The 19,974-nt window shown below is 39.0% G+C and overlaps 1 protein-coding gene across 3 annotated transcripts in view; it reads right to left on the bottom strand.

The window, feature by feature from the left end:
* The window catches only part of PARD3B (par-3 family cell polarity regulator beta), a 2,025,707-nt gene that overhangs the window by 964,003 nt on the left and 1,041,730 nt on the right, over positions 1–19,974 (bottom strand). The window lies entirely within an intron of this gene.

The following is a 19,974-nucleotide window of genomic DNA, read 5'->3' as shown; positions in this document are numbered from 1 at the left end:
TGGACAGATGAAACCAAAGTTGAGTTGTTTGGAAGAAACACACAACACTATGTGTAGTGAAAAAGAGACACAGCACACTAACATCAAAACCTCATCCCAACTGTGAAGTATGGTGGTGGGGGCATCATAGTTTGGGGCTGCTTTGCTGCGTCAGGGCCTGGACGGATTGCTATCATCGAAGGAAAAATGAATTCCCAAGTTTATTAAGATATTTTGCAGGAGAACTTAAGGCCATCGGTCTACCAGCTGAAGCTCAACAGAAGATGGGTGTTGCAACAGGACAATGGCCCAAAGCATAGAAGTAAATCAACAACAGAATGGCTTAAACAGAAGAAAATATGCCTTCTGAAGTGGCCCTTTCAGAGTCCTGACCTCAACCCGATTGAGATGCTGTGGCATGACCTCAAGAAAGCAATTCACGCCAGACATTCCAAGAATATTGCTGAACTGAAACAGTTCTGTAAAGAGGAATGGTCAAGAATTACTCCGGACTGTTGAGCACGTCTGATCTGCAACTACAGGAAACATTTGGTTGAAGTTATTGCTGCAAGGAAGTTCAACCAGTTATTAAATCCAAGGGTTCACATACTTTTTCCATCTGCACTGTGAATGTTTACATGGTGTGTTCAATAAAAACATGGCAACATTTCATTCTTTGTGTGTTATTAGTTTAAGCAGACTGTGATTGTCTATTGTTGTGACTTACATGATGATCAGATCACATTTTATGACCAATTTGTGCAGAAATCTATATCATTCCTGTACTGTATGTATGACTGATTTGAAGACAATAGACTGTAAGCTCCTTCAGTAGCAGAAGCTGATGTGCATGGTTCAAGAACCTCTATAAAGCATTGAGAAAAGATATCAGCAGTACATAAATGTGAATTAGAAATTTATATTAGGAAACTGTGTAAAAGAAAATTATACAAGCTGATAAAATGCTCACTTTAATAAATAAATCTAAAAATCCTTTAAAACCTCATTATGGCCACCTGTTTCCAATCAGTTGCATATGGCAGCCAACAAGAAAAGTAAAGCGCTAAGCTATAGATTCACCATTACAATTAGCTGAGCAGCAAACCAGACACTTGACACTAGTGATTTTAAAGAAAATATCCGCTAAGTTACAGATGGCAGTAATGTAACGTTTAATGGACTGGAAGAAATTAGAATGCCATATCTCGTATACAGACATTTGTAAGACTCAAAAAAACTGTCTACCTACTACTACTACAAACTGTGGAATTGTAGGTCAGATGTTATGCTGTTGTGCTAGATAACATATAGTATAGTACAGTTTACTATGTTATTTTTTTTTTTTTTTGTGAATCTGAAATGGTCAGAAAATACTGAGAAAAGTTTCAATGTAGGTATTTTAATTATTGTTTAAAAAGAATGGTTTATTTAAAATATAAATATTATCATTAGAATGCAATAAAAGGATACTTGTCACTACATTATATAATATCACATCCAATCATACAGTATACTAACTGAGCCTCAATGTATGTACATTCAAATGATTTGATTAGGATTTTTAGATTCAATAAGGTTGATTTACTAATTGAGTAAAGCATGAGGTGAAGCTAAGTGAAAATTCACTTTGAAAAGTAAACATGCTGTACACATCTTTCTTGAGTAAACGATGCCCAACGTGGCCAATCATTTTCTTCATTGTAAGGCACATTATGAATTTTGATGTGATCTCTAGAACCCTTCTTTTCCATAATACTGGTCCATGGTTTGCCTGCTCTAACCTCCTCAACCCCCAATAAGGCCTGGTTCAACACCATTGTGGGTGGTTGAGGGTGTGGGAATCACACCTGTTCCCATACCCGCAACCACCTGCAGCTAAAACTCTGTTTTTTAAAACCGCAAGGGGCTGCCATTCATTCTTAATGGCACCCCTATACATTAAAAAATGCAGCTCATTTGCTGGTGTGTTTAATGCTTTTGCCCCATGTGATTTTCCTGCTACTACATTTTAAATACTTGTGGACCACCTGCCGCATATATACTGTGGCAGTGCAGCCCAGCTGTGCAAAATCATGTACATGTACGTGATCTTGTGCATGAGATCTGGGGTGCGGAGTGAAGCCAATCAGCGGGTCCAGCCGCCGCGATAGCCACCAGGACCCGATGATCATTTCGAGAAGTGGCAGAATGGCAGTCTGCCTATGTAAACAAGGCAGACCACCATTCTGTCAGAGAGGAAAATGGAGATCTTGTGTTTCTGCTAAGCAGAAACATGACAATAATAAAAGATGGTGAAGCGCTACAAGATGTAAAAATAAAATAAATATAAATATTAGTCCATACAGTACAACTTGTGCTTAAAAGTGCTCAGTGCAAAAATCCTGATAACACCTTAGGTACCCACACACAGTGCTGTGATCCTCCATTAGATATACCAGCCTCTCACCTGAGGAATGTGTATATACGCATAAAATCCACCAGGCAACCTCCAGGGGTGTAAGCAGTCACTAGGAAGATATGGACTCAAACCACCTCTTTCCACTGAACACTTTCTCCTCTGCACACTGAGATCATTTGATATACAGCATAAAAACACAATACGATCGGCGTCCAATCGCCGCTGTTAAACTTCCTTGTTGGCTGCGGGTAACGTCAGACTCTCCTCCCTCCCTTCCGCACGCGTTACGTCCCTTTGTTAGCGGTAAGCAGAAACATGGATCTCTGTTTCTTCTAGTGCATCCATTCCCCCCACAGTTAGAAAGCACTACCTAGGAGAACAATTTACCCTCTGATCGCCCTGATGTTAACCCTTTTTCCTCACGTTCTTATCTCATTTGGGCACTTTTCCTTCATGCTCTAATCTCATTTGGGCTATTTTCACATCAATCCTTATTATGAATATCTGGTCACTGTGTGTGATTACAGCTGTTGCAACTATTGGTGTATATACTGACCCCCCCTTTGTGGGGTCCCCCCTATCAGGACCGAATGGCGGACAACCGCCTCCACCCCCGGAACAGACACATACCCCCGCTAATAATCGTTCCTTGAGGGTCACTGGGTTTATCGTAGTCACCTAATTTTTTATATTCTAGATTCACAGGTGATTTTAATTAAGCTCCTGAAGAGTGGATATAACCTCCATGAAACGTGTAGAGCTATCAGACAAGAAGTTATTTTTAATTCTATTTGTATTTTTGGATATTGACCATGTATTATTCATGAGATATTTATAAGTCATGAGATGTGAAAATGTGTGTATCTGCATGTTTGCCATGTACCATCTATGAGATATTATGTATTATATATGTTTTTATGACATTTATTTATCTGCTATATATGATTATTTATTAAAATATGAATTGTATGTATACATGGCAAGACATATTTTTTTACCATTTTCTCTACATTAGACTTGTCTATACAAACTTTGCTATCCCATCGGGAATATGTGATCTTCTGTTTATTATGTGTTTCTTTTTTTGGTAACATGTAATAAATCAAGCTTTTGAGATTTTATTCTAGGTTTTTTTATTTTATTTTATGTGCAACCTACCTCATTCAAAATCCCAATACCACTATCCCCCTTTTTCACACATATTATCTGGGATGGAGGTTTGTTGCCGTTAATACCTCAGATCATTTTCCTCAATACTGATTTTAACCCATTCTCTGCCAGTGTCATTTATACAGTGACTACTGTATTGGTGTCACTGGTCCCCAAAAAGTGTCACTTAGTGTCAGATTTGTTTGCCGCAAAGTTGCAATCCCACTAAAAATCGCCGCCAGTAAAAAAAAAAATTGCATAAAAATATTCTAGACGCTATAACTTTTGCGCAAACCAATCAATGGGGTTTTTTTTTTACCAAAAACATGTAGAAGAATACATATTGGCCTACATTGCAAAAGAAATTAGATTGTTTCAATTTTTTATTGGATATGTTTTATAGCAGAAAGTAAAAAAATATTTTTTTTTCCAAAATTGACGGTCTTTTTTTGTTTATAGCACAAAAAATAAAAAACACAGAAGTGATCAAATACCACCAAAATAAAGCACCATCAGTTAAATGAATGCAGTGCAGTATTGCAAAAAATGGCCTGGTCAGCAGGGGGGGGGGGGGTGTAAAACCTTCCAGGGCTGAAATGGTTAAAAATGGTGCAGGAACCTTTTTCCTGCTTGAAATGCGGGCACAGAAGCTTATTCAAATGCATAGTGAGAACAGCAAGGTCTTACAGCACTGAGCTCAGCCACCGCTGCTACAGGGGGACAGAGAGTGCACTGAATATAACCTAGAACAAGGAAGAGTGATAGCACGATAGCTGCGGGTATATGCTCAATGTATGATCTGTCCCAGCGTATTGGCAGGAACGCACAGAATGGGAGTTTAGGCTGAGTTGGACTGTGGGGGGTACCTCAAAAGGCCTACAGGTATTGCAATAAACCAAAGCATATTTTAGCCCCTTTTTAACCCATGGGTGCCCCTTGACTGCATAGTGAACAGTACTCAGAATGTGAAGCCTTTAAACATCTGAGGACTTTAATACTCAGAAAACCGAAGGACATTTTCTTTTTTAACCCTGGACTTGCCCCAGCATGAGACTGAACAGTGAAAGGAGCAGTGCAGTGATAAGCTCATCTCTCAGTCACTCTGCGCTATCTATCTAGCTAAGATGATGTCATCACTTAAAAATCTAAAGCAAAATATCTGCATGTACAAACCCGATTCCCAAAAAGTTGGGACAATGTACAAATTGTGAATAAAAACAGAATGCAATGATGTGGAAGTTTAAAATTTCAATATTTTATTCAGAATACAACATAGATGACATATCAAATGTTTAAACTGAGAAAATGTATAATTTTAAGGGAGAAATAAGTTAATTTAAAATTTCATGGCATCAGCACATCTCAAAAAAGTTGGGACAAGGCCATGTTTACCACTGTGTGGCATCCCCTCTTTTTTTTACAACAGTCTGCAAACGTTTGGGGACTGAGGAGACAAGTTGCTCAAGTTTAGGAATGTTGTCCCATTCTTGTCTAATACAGGCTTCTAGTTGCTCAACTGTCTTAGGTCTTCTTTGTCGCATCTTCCTCTTTATGATGCGCCAAATGTTTTCTATGGGTGAAAGATCTGGACTGCAGGCTGGCCATTTTAGTACCCGGATCCTTCTTCTACGCAGCCATGGTGTTGTAATTGATTCAGTATGTGGTCTGGCATTGTCATGTTGGAAAATGCAAGGTCTTCCCTGAAAGACACGTCTGGATGGGAGCATATGTTGTTCTAGAACTTGGAGATACCTTTCAGCATTGATGGTGCCTTTCCAGATGTGTAAGCTGCCCATGCCACACGCACTCATGCAACCCCATACCATCAGAGATGTAGACTACTGAACTGAGCGCTGATAACTTGGGTTGTCCTTGTCCTCTTTAGTCTGGATGACATGGTGTCCCAGTTTTCCAAAAAGAACTTCAAATTTTGATTCGTCTGACCACAGAACAGTTTTCCACTTTGCCACAGTCCATTTTAAATGAGCCTTGGCCCAGAGAAAACGCCTGTGCTTCTGGATCATGTTTAGTTATGGCTTCTTTTTTGGCCTATAGTGTTTTAGTGGGCAGTGGCAAATGGCACGGGGGACTGTGTTTACCGACAATGTTTTCTGGAAGTATTCCTGAGCTCATGTTGTGATTTCCATTACAGAAGCATTCCTGTATGTGATGCAGTACTGTCTAGGGGCCCGAAGATCATGGCATCCAATATGGTTTTCCGGCCTTGACCCTTACGCACAGAGATTGTTCCAGATTCTCTGAATTTTTGGATGATATTATGCACTGTAGATGATGATAACTTCAAACTCTTTGCAATTTTTCTGGGAGAAACTCCTTTCTGATATTGCTCCACTATTTTTCGCCGCAACATTGGGGGAATTGGTGATCCTCTGCCCATCTTGACTTCTGAGAGACACTGCCACTCTGAGAGGCTCTTTTTATACCCAATCATGTTGCCAATTGACCTAATAAGTTGCAAATTGGTCCTACAGCTGTTCCTTCTATGTACATTTATCTTTTCCAGCCTCTTATTGCTACCTAACCCAACATTTTTTGAAATGTGTAGCTCTCATGAAATCCAAAATGAGCCAATATTTGGCATGACATTTCAAAATGTCTCACTTTCAACATTTAATATGTTATCTATATTATATTGTGCATAAAATATAAGTTTATGAGATATGTAAATTAGTCCATTTTTTTTTTACTCACAATTTGTACAGTGTCCCAATTTTTTTGGAATCGGGTTTGTAGATGGGAGATTTTTGAATTTCCACTTCTTGACTTCCCTGAAGGCAGTGGTGATATAGACTTGGCTGCACAGATGCCCCTTGGGAAGGCAACGTCACCATTGCCTTCACGGAAATCCCCGTACCTCAGCTGTGAGATGTAACAGTATTTCCATACATGTGCATGCACCATATAAAATTATACACATTTGTTGGTAAAAAAAAAAACTTTCCCAGAGATCTAGCAATATTTCAGCAGATGCATATATTGTCATATGGCACATACACAAGGTAACAGAAGCAGAATCACAAGTCTCAAGCAATGAAGAAAAATTCACATGAACATAGGTAAGTATATTTAATTATGGTTTCCAGTTTATGATAATTCATCCAATGTTTTAGGCAGCACAGCATCCATATACCATTAAACTATGAAGACCATTTTGGCTTTTGGAACATTACTGCTCTGTTATCTATGTTAGCACATACTGTATGTTGCCCATAAAAAATAGGCTTTTATCTCATCTCTCCAAAAAATGCTAAAAAGGTTTGAGAATTGTCCAGGTGCTCACTTGCAAATGGGAGATGAGCATTTATTTTCTACTTGTTATCAGATTTTTTTCAAAGAAATACATTTTATTTCCTCTTTTCCTATTTTTCAACTTACTTTCCCCCTCCTTTCTTTAAAATATCTAACGTTTCATTCTTATAATATTGCTTTTCAAATATTTATTTTTGTTGTCTAATTATCCTACATTTCCAGTGCTGTATACGGTAGGAGTCTTCCAGGAACACTTTTATTAATATAAGAGAGAGAGAAAGCAATGGCTTTGAAGAGAAACACAAACTTTGCTGTATGTCCTTTCATTTAGCTCCCCTACAATGCTCTGCATATTAAGTCTAAATTCAAACTTTAATCAAATAAGGATGAAGGGTTTTTTTTTTGCATGTAAATTGCTGGAAGTAGTTTATAATTCAATGAAGAAGACAACAGACTTCACTTTGTCTCTCCTTTAAACATCCCACTGCCTAATTAAATACTGTTTTCTTTACCTATTATTCCAGCCAGCATGTGCACATATTGTTTTTACTAAGTGATTGTCTGTTTCAATTAGGTGATTGTCTGTTCTTTCACTCAGAGCTCCCTCTCCACCTCCTGTTTTTTTTTTTTTTTCAGTCTCATTGGCACTATATTCCTGAATTGTGTAATATCTACTCATCTGCTCTTTTGTTATATTATGAATGTATCAAGAAAATACAGCAGTATACTATATATACGTAGATAGATAGATAGATAGATAGATAGATAGATAGATAGATAGATAGATAGATACAGACATCATATATATTTATATATAGAGTTCACTGATAGACAGTGAGCAAGAATCTTTTTGGAAATCTAAGTATAAATGCAGATTTGTTGTTAAAAAACATATCATGTATGGAAATAATACAACTTGGAGCATCATTACATCTCTCCCTTTTCTCAGTGTAAAAACTAAGATGGTATTAATTCCCCTTCCAACTGTTTGATGATATCTGGATTTCCACTAGACATGGTTTACAAAGTGAATGTGGAGAATGCACACTCTAATTTAATGCTTTAAATTTCCTCTGTGCCTAAATCCTGGGTTTAGAGGAGCACTCGTTTGGGTAAATATCCCTAGGAGGCCGACCACATACAAGATCTTCTAATTCTCCAAGTTGCTCTGGAATACTGAAACATTTCCACTTGGTGTCAGTGAATTGATATAACTGTTCCCCTATTTTCATAAATAAAAAAAAAGAAGAGCAGCCATGATATAATCTACCACATGCTGGACTCTTCTCGTATTCAATACAAAGCCTAGTGGTGGAAATGGATGGGCACCTAACACAAGCTAAATTCAATTTAAACACAATTAAAATAATGTTAGTTATGACCAACCTATAATAGGGTACAATTATGATGGTACATTAACCTGCTTACACATAATCTGAAGCTCATCTAAGAATCACTAGATATTTACAGACAGAACAACCCCCCAAATATTGGATAAGGAACATGAGGCAGCATCTGAAATATACAGTACAAGACCATCATATAACATTTTTTTTTTTTTTATGGCTTGAATAACACATTTAAAGCTTTTTTCAGATCTTGTAATGTATTGGCCTTAGAAAGCACACCCGCCATCCCTCATATGAAGAAGAATGGATTACAAAGAACTTAAATTAAAGAAATCCTGTCATAAGAAAAACATGGAGGTTGTCATTGTTGACCTCTGATTCTGAAAATGTTAAGGGTCTGGATAGTATGCTGACCTTCTGGTAAAAAAGTTTATAGGGTAGAACCTATGACAATTATTCTCTAACTCATCTGCATACATGCTCTAAGAGAGGCACTCTGAGAATATTGAAGCTAGTGGGCAAGTACAACAACCAGTTATTTAGTATTCACCTTTTTTAACATGTTACATCCATATTCAGGGTGTAACATGTACGTGTTACAAATGCATCGGTCCTCACGCTCCCCCAAACCCCTGTTTTGGCAGAGAGCAGGGGATCTTCTTCTCCTGATCACTGCCACAATCTAAAGAAAATGTTGCTGTGTGGAGCTCCGTCCACCCGACCATGTCATTCATTCACAGTGTTCTGTGAATGAATGGACTATGACTACCAACAGCCTTTGTGGCTGTCGGCTTGTAGTTCTAAATTAACTACCATGACGTTGTTGAGCACTGTGGTAGTTCATTGATACTTCCTGTCAGTGTGAAACATGCCTGCCTGAACAATGTACAGGCAGACAGATTACACTGACAGTCTGCAGGAGACCTGCATGGCATCAGCGATCTGCTGATTACTGGGGCAAAAATAGAAAATGCACAATCTTTTACCTGCAAAAAATGTGCATTTATTTTTTTTTTTAATGTGAACTTATTCTTTAATTTCAGAAAATTCTAGTCTGTTATGGCATACTGTAATCTTTATTTTTTGTCTTCATTCCTTGTATCTGGCTAACATCCATGCTACTACTGTGAAGCTGATTTTGTTGTTTGTGTAGTCTTGTGGACTTGACCTCATAGGCGCCTCACATTTCCGTGTTCAGGCTTCAACTCTCTAAACTTGTATGATTTCTGATTTGACCAGAACTGTCTTTTTGTTTTTTGATCCCATCTATCTGGACCTCCTTCCTGTACAGTTTTGCTCCTTGCCTGTCTCTTCCTGGCCACCACATCTAGGGACTGGGAAGGCACAATTTCAGTTTTTGGATTTATATATGTTAAAAAATAATTATAAATCAGCAGGAGTTTTCATGTCCGATGTAAACCTAAATGTTTGAGATGAGTGATAAGACTGGAAGAGATAGCTGTGGGAGGACCAGCGATGAGTGAGGGCGAACATAAGGAAAGGATTGTGTGAGCTGTTGCATATCGGCAAGTGTTATGAAGGGGCGAGAGTTAAATTGTAATTCAAAGCTATATGATGCTACACTTATTCCTTCGAAACTGCTTCAGTTCAACAAATAGGTACATTTTTGCCACTTAAGTGTTTAAAAGTGCTTTCTAAAACAACCTCATATTTTCTACCATTTTCCATATTAAACACCTTTTCCAAATTAATATTCATGTGATCTAAAAAAACAAACACATCCATGGTTGCAAAAATGTGTCATGATACTGTGAACATTTTGCCACCACACAATGAGTAGCCTCCTAATAGTCACAGTGCTGTGCTACTTGACATAATTTCAGATACCAACAATTATAGACTTTCTATTTACATATGCAAGGAATTGCATTAGACATTCTGTCTTCTGTCCAACTCTGAACTGTGAAGCAATGTATACAGTAACAAAATGAAATGGGGGCATCCTATCTGTTTACCAGCTGACTCTGCAAGAAACCGAGCACTGCCTTAATCTCTATAGGAAAAGCAAACAAAGATCTTAAATATGATTTTAATATTTACCACTGAGCAGGCGTCTTGCTTTGACCCGCACTGTTCTCTGTAATATAATCTGGGACTGGAGCTGCTGTAAAGATGAGAATTACTGCAGCGACAGCTTTACAATCACCAGCCCTGACATGAAAGCAATGTGAATTATAGGAGAATATCTTTAACAGATTACCTTCATCTCCCAGCAAAGCCTATTCAGCTCAGTTATGCACTTTGTTTGCTGTTTACATTCTCAGAATTATGTGACAATATCCAAATGTTCCTAAATCCTACCCCAACAAACGAGCCAGAAGTATGTCATATCACAGAGTCTGGATTCATATGTTGTGGCATTGATGGGTTAACATAAAAACATACTTGATTTGTGTTTTGCAAAGAGAACATTACAGCAGATTCCCATTAGATGTTTCTGGAAAGAAACTGATTTGAAATTATTTAATTAGAAAACAGGGCTTGCAAAATGATTAGGGGTACTGAGCTTTCAATCTGGCACTGTGGTGGCTCACAGGAGGGGCTGCTGGTAGCCAGCAAGCAAATCTGTGTTAACTCCTTTTAGCTGTTTTTATAAACGACATACACAGACAGAGCACGCCTTCCCTATGTTACCAGCCCTGAGACCTAATAGAATGATTTTACCACAGAAGGTTCTCACTAAAGCTTCTTAAAGGAAGCCCCAAGTAATAGAGCATGAGTAGAAGATAGAATGTCTGAGTGCAGCAGTCTATCTCAACACATATCTACAACCATATGGCAGGAGGTTTAAGATTCCCTGTAGCAGATTTTTGCTGGTAAAGGGTAACGAATGAAGGGAAGAGTACAATAAATGCAAGAGTGTAATGAAGGAAGGTGAGGTTTAACATTTAAAATCAAAAGCTCAGGAGCCTGTTTATAAAACAAAAATAGAAGCCTAGGAGCCTTACTAGTAATGGACTCAGACCGTGTGAATGTGTATACTGTAATATTCTCCACCCAAGACATCGGCCTGGTACACAGGAATTTATTTTTATTTTATTTCAGGTACTTAAAAATCAGTTTTACGCAGTACTTTACAAATATATTGTAAGTTCACATCAGTCCCTGCTCTCAAGGAGCTTACAATCTAGAGCAGTGGTCCTCAACTCCGGTCCTCGGGGCCCACTAACAGGCCAGGTTTTAAGTATTACCTTGGGGAGATGCAGACTAAAATACTGCAATCACTGAGCAGCAAATGAGATCACCTGTGATGTAATTTAGTTATCTTGCAAACCTGGCCTGTTAGTGGGCCCCGAGGACCACTGATCTAGAGTATCTAACAAAAGTGAGTGCACCCCTTTTTGTAAATATTTTCCATGTGACAACAATGAAGAAATGACACTTTGCTACAAAATAAAGTAGTGAGTGTACAGCTTGTATAACAGTGTCAATTTGCTGTTCCATCAAATTAACTCAACACAGCCATTAATGTCTCAACGGCTGGCAACAAAAGTAAGTACATCCTGAAGTGAAAACATCCAAATTGGGCCTAAAGTGTCAATATTTTGTGTGGCCACCATTTCTTCCCCAGCACTGCCTTAACCCTCTTGGGCATGGAGTTCACCAGAGCTTCACAGGTTGCCACTGGAGTCCTCTTCCACTCCTCCATGGTGACATCATGGAGCTGGTGGATGTTCAAGACCTTGTGCTCCTCCACCTTCCATATGAGGAAGCACCACAGATGCTCAATTGGGTTTAGGTCTGGAGACATGCTTGGCCAGTCCATAACCTTTACCCTTAGCTTCTTTAACAAGGCAGAGGTCGTTTTGGAGGTGTGTTTGGGGTCAGAATCATGGTGAAATACTGCCCTGTGGCCCAGTCTCTGAAGGGAGGGGATCATGCTCTGCTTCAGTATGTCACAGTACATGTTGGCATTTATTATTTCCTCAATAAACTGTAGCTCCCCAGTGCCGTCAGCACTCATGCAGCCCCAGACCATGACACTCCCACCACCATGCTTGACTTTAGGCAAGACACACTTGTCTTTGTAATCCTCACCTAGCTGCTGCCACACACGCTTGACACCATCTGAAACAAATTTTATCTGGGTCTCATCAGACCATAGGACATGGTTCCAATAATCCATGTCCTTAGTCTGCTTGTCTTCAGCAAACTGTCTGCGTGTTTTCTTGTGCATCATCTTTAGAAGAGGCTTCCTTCTGGGACGACATCCATGCAGAACAATTTGATGCAGTGTGCGGCGTATGGTCTGAGCACTGACAGGCTGACCCCCCACCCCCCCCCACCCCTTCAACCTCTACAGAAATGCTGGCAGCACTTATATGTCTATTTCCCAAAGACATCCTCTGGATATGACGCTGAGCATGTGCACTGAACTTCCTTGGTCGACCATGGCGAGGCCTGTTCTGAGCGGAACCAGTCCTGTTAAACCGCTGTATGATCTTGGCCACCGTGCTGCAGCTCAGTATCAGGGTCTTACCAATCTTATTATAGCCTAGGCCATCTTTATGTAGATCAACAATTCTTTTCTTTTTTTCAGATTCTCAGAGAGTTCTTTGCCATGAGGTGTCATACTGAACTCCCAGTGACCAGTATGAGAGAGAGAGAGAGAGCAATACCACCACATTTAACACACCTACTCCCCATTCACACCTGAGACCTTGTAACAATAATGAGTCACATGACAGCAGGGAGGCAAAATGGCTGATTGGGCCCAATTTGGACATTTTCACTTAGGGGTGTACTCACTTTTGTTGCCAGTGGCTTAGACATTATTGGCTGTGAATTATTTTGAGGGGACAGAAAATGTACACTGTTTTACAAGCTGTACACTCACTACTTTACATTGTAGCAAAGTGTAATTTCTTCAGTGTTGTCACATGAAAAGATATAATAAAATATTTACAAAAAATGTGAGGGGTGTACTCACTTTTGTGAGATACTGCAAGTCCTAACTTTATACATACACATACTAGGACCAAGGTAGGGAGGAGCCAGTTAAACTACCAGCATGTCTTTTGGAGTGTGGGAAGAAACCGGAGAACACAGAGGAAACCCATGCAGGCACAGGGAGAATATGCAAACTCCAGGCAGGTAGTAGCGTGGTTAAGATTCAAACCGAGGACCCCAGTGCTACTAAGCGGAAGTGCCAACCACTTAATCTAATACAGTAAATACAGGGATAGAGACAGTTCCCTCATAGTGGAGAATTACAACCGTGTAGGCCCCAATGTATGCTGACACAAGCCCATATGCCCCTCAGTGCTTCAAATAACAACTACAGGTTGACTTAATACCAGTGGGAGGACTTTTTTTATGCAAAGCGTTGGGCTAGATTGTCCTGCAAGGCTTAGTCTATGCAACTTGATAACCAAGGGTATACTACAATACTACAATGCATCCATCACAAGAGTCAAATGCACTTTTTGCAAAATCGCCCGACATTTTTCACAGAAGCTTCTATTCCGCCATCACTGTTGGAGCTCTAGAGGTGTTGTGACATATTTCTGTGCTGTGAAGCTACCCAGGGTCCTGATAAAATGACTAAATGCGAAACGCGTTGACCTCTTGGAATATACAGCATAGATACAGTGATTGTTATATATATCGCTTGGAGTACAATAAGATCATACAATAAGAGCAATGTTTCTTGTTTTTAACAAGTCCTTTTTTTAAAAGATATTGTACAATACATTTTGATATCTTATTATTTGTGTACAGTCCTCCTTTTGGTACCAGTAAAGTCCCCAATTTTTTCGCCCTTCTCTCCATTTTTTTTGTTTGACCACCACTACATCTAAGGACTGGTAAGTTGTGCAATTGTTGTTCCTGTGTTTACATATGCTTTAAAAAGCAATCATGCTCACAAGTAGCAGCTTAAACTGCCAAGAACAGGAACTAGATAGTCTGGGAAATCTGCATTACTAAATATAACTTTCAGTCCAATATTTTAGTCCATACATCTCCAAAAATCATGCTGCTACTCCAAAAAAAGCCCTTAAAAATAAAGAGGATGAGATAGAGTCTCATGTGCTACGATAGCCCCAGTACTCAGGCATTCAAACGTCCAATCAAAGAGAAAAAATGCCGGCACCACAATGTTTCAAAAATAAAACCTATAGTAATCAATAACTGTAATTATTGAAATGCTTCAGCCTCTTACATAGGCCTTAGTCATAATAACACTACACAAATGAAATCTGTATTATTCAAGATAACTTTTAGACCAATATTTTAAATGTTTTGGAACAGTAATATTCAGCATATTCAGAAAATGTTCAGTTTTGCTTTCAGTAACTCATATTACTAATACCTTAGAAACCCATAATGATGTTCTGGCTCTCATCCCAACAGCTATTACTTTAGAAAGTTACATGCAATCCTAGTTAACGATTTGCAACGAATAGCATTGTTAACATGCTTCACAAACCTTTCGTTGTCAGATTAAAATATGAAGATATTACCAGCAAGAATGCAGTATATGACATGCCATTAGCATATACCTTGTAAACTACTTGAGTGCACATTCCAATAATTTCAATACTTTTTTTCCCCCTTATAATAGATGAAAAATAGGCCAAATTGTATTACTTGTGACATATGGAAGCATTATATTACAGGAGGAATACTTTAGTTTGTTTTTTCTAGTCTGTAGAATGTTAAATAATATCTATTTGTTTTACCATTCATGAATATCTATTTCGTTTGTACATATAGATCTTAAAGACCACAAGGCCACAACTAAAAAGAATGGCAATATCTGTTATAAAGGCTTAATAGTTAGTGGTAGAAATCAGACTAGAAACAGATCTAAAAGCTATGGAAAAGTAAATAAATCAATTTAGCTAAAGTCTTCAACTTCGTATTACCTGACCAGTGGGAGAACAATTCCATATTATAGCTTGTGATCTTTTTTTCACAGTACTACACTGTATTGTCTCAATAGTTTAGTAACGTTTATTAAATATTAAAAGTGCGTCATCGCGCACCGGAAGTGACAACATGGCCGCATTCCAAACGATCAGGGGCACCCTATAAAAGCGTGCTGCATGTGGGGGGCTTTTGCCTTTGAAAACGCCTTTGCATGACGAAACGCGTCAGTTACGCTAGCCCCCATGCAGTCACGCTGTTCCAGCCGCGGCCAATCAATTGAATAACATGCCTGTATCAAGCAGTCACATGTGAGTTTTTTAACCTTTTTTTATTAATAAAATCCGTACATACTTCACCATGTGCGCCCCCATTTGTATTATTGGAGGTCATCCCCTTTGTACACCTGGAGTCCATTGAGGTCTACCGGTTCCATGGTCCTTATCCGGAGGTTCTGTGGTTGTTCGGAGAGGAATTCTGGTGACTGATTTCGCACGCCTGTTTGACCTTCCGTAATAGGGGGTCCAACTATCTGGTAAGGGTACATCCTCTTTTTTGTGTGATCTCAGCCAAGAAACTTCCTTTGCAAGAATTTTGTTGGATCTGTGGCTACATTTTCAGCATTTGATTCCTTTTCCTCTATATGGACTTATGGACATTGGTTCACCTCTTTTCCTTTAGTTAGTTAATTTATCTAGTGGCGCTGTACCATCTTCACATTGTTTATTAATTATCAATAGTTTATTAAAGTTTAATAATTTGCTGATGGAAACATTATCATTAGTAGTAATCAGCATGGCTGTCCAATATCGGTCAGAGGCTTCATTCACTTGCAACTACACAAATGAATGGTTACATGAAAATAGTAGCGCTTGCCATTGATATGTACAGAGTACAAATCCGACAGCCACTGCTGACAGCTGCAGAGTTTTAACTGGCGGCAAGGATCTGATGATTTTTATCAGCAGCATGTATATGTTTCCCAAAAAAAGACAAAGTAAAACTGTAAAGACACTGTAAACGTACAGCTTTATAACCCAAAGATCCACATTAACCATTCAAGTCTTACACCTCTACACCCCCTTATGGACCTGAGGTATTTTTTAAATTTCTGCTATGAACCTGTTTATTCATCAATAACTTTATAACAAAACAAATTGAAAAAAAAATATATATATATATATATATATATATATATATATATATATATATATATATTTTGAACAATGTTGGTTAAAAAAATAGGGATTTTTTACTTGCCTGTATATTGGAGTACAGTCCAAGACACGGGATTTGTATTCATTGGTTATTTGCAGGCTTCAGGTAATAGGACATTGGCAACAAAAAAAAAAACAGGCTAGGGGTACCCCTATATCACACTTCTATAACCCTGGCAACTTTGTGAGACAGTTTTTTTAGCAAGTAACACAAACTGATAATGACACAGAAAGGGAGCTGTGCCCTGTACTCTACTCCAAGATAAGGAATTTAACCACTTAAGCCCCAGCCCTATTTCGGACACTTTTTGTCTACAAGTTAAAACCAGTATTTTTTCCCAGAAAACTACTTAGAACCCCCAAACATTATATATATATTTTTAGCAAAGACTCTGGAAAATAAAATGTCGGTCATTGCAAAATTTTTTGTCACGCGGTATTTGCGCAGCGGTCTTTAAAACGCCATTTTTTTGGAAAAAAATTGAAAAATCACATTTCACTGCATTTAAAAAATACTAAACAGTAAAGTTAGCCCATTTTTTTTGTATATTGTGAAAGATGATGTCACGCCGAGTAAAAAGATACCCAACATGTTATGGTTTAAAATTGCACCCCCCCGTGGGATGGCGACAAACTACGGTCAATAGAGATCTCAATCTGCGACGTTTTAAATTTATTTAACGGTTACCAGTTTAGAGGTAGAGTGTAGCTCTTTTTTTTAAATTATTGCCCACGCTCTGGCGATCGCGGCGATACCTCACATGTGGGGTTTGAACAGCGATTTCATTCGCGGCTCGACTTGCGTATACGTTTTTTTTTTTGTGCATGAGCTAACGGTGACGGGGGCGGCTAAATTTTTTTTTTCCTATTTATTTTTTATTTTTTTTAAACTTTATTACAGTTAAAAAAAAAATAAAAATCTGATCACTTTTATTGCTGTCACAAGCAATGTAAACATCCCTTGTGACACCAATATGTAGTGACAGGTACACTTTATGGAGGGATCGAGGGTCTAAAAGACCCTAGACCCCTCCACTACACTTCCCTGTATGCAAAATGCCGAAAACGGCATTTTTGCATACAGCCGTTTTTCAAAACTGCCGCCTTTTGCAGCACAGTAACCCGGAAGGGACGTCATGGACGCCGCCTCCGGGTTACGTCATCGGAGACCCGATCAATGCCATTTCCGGCATTCATCGGGACTCCATCCAGCCGGCAGATGTGCCGGCTGGGTGCTCGGGGCTCCCGGTGGGACGGGAGCCCCGAGCAAAGCCACGGAAGGCGGCGGGTTCCATGGTCCTTATCCGGAGGTTATCGATCGTTACCAACGGAAAGCCGACTGTCGGCTTCAAACCACGGTACCGGGATGATGCCTCTAACTAGAGGCATCATCCCGGTATAACCCCGCAAAGTGTACCGACGTATCGGTACGTTACTATGCGGTAAGTGGTTAAAGGCAAGTCAAAATTTCTATTAATTTATTCATACAGTACAGAACACAGCACTTGTATTCATAGACTGAGGAATGGGCAAAAACAAAATAAACAGAGCTGCCAGCATGCCCACAAAAAAAAGGGTTACATAACCTAAGCAAATCACTTGCATCAGCCGAGGCCTGAACGTGTGAACAGAGTACCAGGTAGTGGTGGACTTGCAAATCTAGGAATCAGATGAAAAGCCAAACAGTCCTGGTGGAATGAATGGGCTCTGATAGGGAAAGGAGGAACTCATCTCCTGGGCATAGGTCCTGGAGATAAATTGCTCAATCCACATGGCAATGGTGAATGGGAAGCAGATGCTCTCTATTAGGCACAAAAAAAAGGGAATCAATCTTGCAAACAGAAGCACAAACTGCCAGGTAAGATTCTGACAGCCCTGTCCACATTTAGGCAACGTAAGACAATTTCCTTTGTCATATTTTTGCCAAGGACATAGAGAAGGAAGAACAATTCCTCACTGAGGTGGGAAAAAGAGACAACCTTAGGAAGGAAGAAATGTTTAGGGCTCCAAACCACTTTGTCTTTGTGCAAAAAACAAACAAAAGGGCTATAACTGGTTCAAAGGGGGTCTCTGAAGGGTTCTGCCTGTTTGCTGGCCATGTCTTTCCTCGGCTTTCTTGATTTCCTGCATGCTTTGCAGCTGCTCCTCAGTTTACTTTCAAGTTCTAAGAACTACATATCCCATGGTACTTTGCTGCCTGCAAGCAGTGACTACTGTACTGACTCTGCTTGCTCCAACTCCTCCCTTCAGTCCCTCTGTAGTTCAGACGGCAGGCTCTATTAATTCTATGACACAGCAGTGCCTAATCACAGAACATAGTGAACATGTGTCACAGAATTCAAGGAAGTAAATGTGGAGATCTTTATAAAAGTAAATATACAAACTTCAAAAGCATTCAGAATAACTGAAGTGAGCAAGAAATAACTGAAATACAATGTAGGAGTGAATATATGATTTTACATGTTGACCATAGATACACTTTAAGGGTACCCATGGCCAAACACTGGTCAAGACCAAATTGAAATAAGGCCAAATCTATTCTTGCACCAGACAAAGTAAGCCTTCCATGTGCAATGGATCTGCCATTTGTTTGCCTTTTGGGAAAGCCCTCACAGTTCCCAGGGCAGACGTCCCTGGGGGACACCATTTGGAGGTGTTATCATGTTTTATTCATTTTTATGCTGACTTATAAGTATAGTGTATTTTTCCTTATTCTATGGTGGCCATTGGGGTTGAAATCGTTTTATTATCCTCCTTTTAAGATGTTTGCTGTGTGAAATGATCAGTTTTTTTAAATATCTCATATTTGATGTCTTATTCAGTACATACTTGTAATAGTATCTACTCCAGAGGAAGTGAAAAGACATTTACAAAACGTGTCAAGATAGTGGATGCAATTTTTTTTGAGTCATGTGGGAACATCCATAATGGAATGTGCACAATAATACTAATATGATGTGTACTTTGTACTGATATATAATGAGTATAATAAATCTGCTTTATTATTTTTAATCAGTTTTTTTATGTATGTGATGAGATTTGTATGTATTGATAAATCAATTGATATTTACTTGTATAAATCATTTATTTGTCAGCAATATGCCTCATACAAAGTGGATGGAGGCACACAATTATTTGCACCAGATCACAAACAAAGTTATTTTACTTTCCATGTGCGATGGTAAATTTTATAGAAGTTGGATTTTCTTGCTCTGAGTAAGGTGGGAATATCAGAATACCCCTATCTTGAGTTTTAACAGCCATGCCGTTAGGCCTTACGCACATTGGATGTTATAAAAAATGCCAGTAGCATTAGCTGCAGAAAGCTGTAGCTGTAGAATGAGTTTTGCAGCGTTTTTGCAGTTTCGTTTTGCCACTTTTGTAGCATTTGCATATTGTAGAAAAACCATACTCCCACAAAAGCCTGAGGCTCAAAAATGCTCAAATAGCCATGTTTTACCAGGTTTTTCAGCATTTACAGCTGGAAAAACTCCTATTAAAACGCAATAGTTCTGGAGTTTTTTCCAGCCTAAAAACCCTGCCAAAAAATGCTGATAAAAGCCTATGTGTGCATGGACACATAGGATAACATGCTGAGGAGTTTACTGGCTGTAGGAAAAAACGCCTGACGTCCAAAACAGCAGCTGTAAAAATTCCCGGTGTGCACGGGCCTTAAAGTCAAAGACTGAGAAGCATTATGGAATAGATGGCTTTTTGGCCA

The sequence above is a fragment of the Pelophylax lessonae genome (assembly GCF_965119305.1).
Source record: "Pelophylax lessonae genome assembly, chromosome: 6".
NCBI classification, from domain to species: Eukaryota; Metazoa; Chordata; class Amphibia; order Anura; family Ranidae; genus Pelophylax; species Pelophylax lessonae.
Note: the sequence above shows the minus strand (reverse complement) of the source record. Positions and strands in the feature narration are given on the sequence as shown.